This window comes from Ruditapes philippinarum, unplaced genomic scaffold (genome assembly GCF_026571515.1).
Source record: "Ruditapes philippinarum isolate M1 unplaced genomic scaffold, ASM2657151v2 ctg2643_1_1_1_1, whole genome shotgun sequence".
NCBI classification, from domain to species: Eukaryota; Metazoa; Mollusca; class Bivalvia; order Venerida; family Veneridae; genus Ruditapes; species Ruditapes philippinarum.
In genome coordinates this window covers 66,331-68,652 of record NW_026859373.1, presented here as the reverse complement: position 1 = coordinate 68,652, position 2,322 = coordinate 66,331, and positions in this window count along the sequence as shown.

Below are 2,322 nucleotides of genomic sequence, written 5' to 3'. Positions count from 1 at the left end.
TGTCAGTTCTAGTTGGGCGCCCCCATTTTCAATGTAACTCAATGATAATAGGCAGGGTATTCCGATAACGGAACAATCGCAACTTTTCGGATTAATAATAATCACCAAGCGCTCTAAATGAAAACGGAAGCGGTGCATGAAATACCGAATAACACCTTTAAAACGGAAAAATGAACGATTTTGTAACCAACTTCCCCGTCCATATGCTTTGCCTAATTTCATATTATGATAAATTATATCTGTCATATTTTGCGGTTCGGATCGGAATATCCGTCCCGACGTGACCCGCCCATCAGATATTTTTTCTTGCATATTCTACCATATTCCATTTTATTTTAAATTCTTTATCGTTAATTTCAATGGACATTTATATCATTACAACCGTAACTACTTTCTTACAACAGCGTATGAATTACAACTTAATTCATAACGGTAAAATGACGTCATCCTAAGCGTACCATTGTACAGCACGCGACTCATCTGGCACCCCCTATGCCAGACAAATTTTCGGCATTGGTAAAACTCACGGAAACGCCAGTCTGATATGCAAGAAAAAACTGTTTCATAGTTAATACACTGTTCCTACTCGGCGCCCAACTGGGTACCATACACATGGACGACTGGATACTGTCGGGGTCTAAAATTTCATTATTTAATTGAAATGCAATATTTTTGCGTGTTTGACCTTATGAATAACTTGCGACTAAAGGGGGAAAGCTACATGTATTTACTTTCTGCATTTTGCAATTTTCATGGAATGTCACAATTTAGAGTTCCGATGGTGGTTCCATGATCTTAAAATATATATCTAGAACGAACATTTCACTATTAATTTGCCTAAATCTGATAAATTAGCCTCACTACGCTCCTACATTTAGATTGACCGTGACCAAATACTAAATATTTTGGTGGACGTTGGTACATCAGGCAATCTGGGCGAGCTTTATAATTTTGCAGGGATGTGGTTTCCTGAGTTTAACTCTGGGGGAAACCAATAATACTGGCGTAGGGTATTTTCCACGATTCAGAACAACATGGGTTGTCCCATATTAGAGGACAGGTAAGAAGCTGGGCATTATTATCTTGCTTGCAATAAAATTGACTTTATTATTTCAAGTTAATTTGTTTAAAATTACTTTAAATAATTTTTTTCTAATAAAAATAAAACAAAAATTGTTTAACTTCCACAGGTAACGGTATTTTGAAACTTCTTCTAATGCCTATGTGAAACCTGGTTTGGTTGCATGGCTAAAAATAGCTTTATCGGGAAATCCGATTTATAAAGAAGGCGGTACATATACTGCCGTCCTTAGATCTACATAAAAGAAATAAGTAGACCTGAACTTTAGTCAGATTGAACTTGTCTCGGTGTTCAGACCAGGCTAAACACTTTACACCTGCGCTCGGTCCCTTACCCTTGTTCATTATTGCTACTTTTTTCAGTGAAGGATGGCCATTGAATTTAATATAACCTAAGCGCAAGAATTGATAATATCTGCTAGTTCTGTCCGACAACTATACTTGCAGAGTATACACAGTGATTTCGTTAGGGTCTTCTTCTATCCCACAATGGATGCTGCTCAATTGAACCGTGATTCATTAATGGAACAACTTGACCAGTCGCCCAATTTGTCAATGCGACCCGATATGCGACCCTTATTATAGCGTGCAACTTAAAATTTGTTTGAAATTAAAAGATTGCGGGTCAGTATAGGTTATTTGTACGCTACGTTGTCTACATGTATATACATATATTGTAAGTGTCAAATCGTATATTAAGAATAAATTGCATGACTACTTTTGCAAATCGTGACCTGTCGTGAAATGATTACAATATGGACTGCAGATTAATTTTTGTGCCCCAACTTTAGGGGGGGGGGGGTATTTAGATTTACCCTTGTCCGTCCATCAATTCGTCCGTCCGTTCTCATTTTGTGTCGCACGTATCTCAAAAAGTATTTTACCTAGAGTCATGAAACCTAAGGAATATTGCTCAGCATGTAAACCTGTGTTGCACCTGGGTAATTTCGAATGGATATATTTTGTATTTTTAGAGTTATTGCCCTTGACTTAATAAAAATTTGCAATTTTCAACTTGTGTCGCATGTACATGTAGCTCAAAAAGTATTTGACCTAGGTCATGAATCTTTACAGGAATATTGCTCAGCATGTGAAGCTGTGCACCTGGGGTTTTGCTAGTGGATTTACTAGTATTCTGTTTTGTCAGAGTTATTGCCCTTGACTTAATAAAAATTTGCAATTTTCAAATTGTGTCGCATGTAGCTCAAAAAGTATTTACCTAGGGTCATGAAACTTTACAGG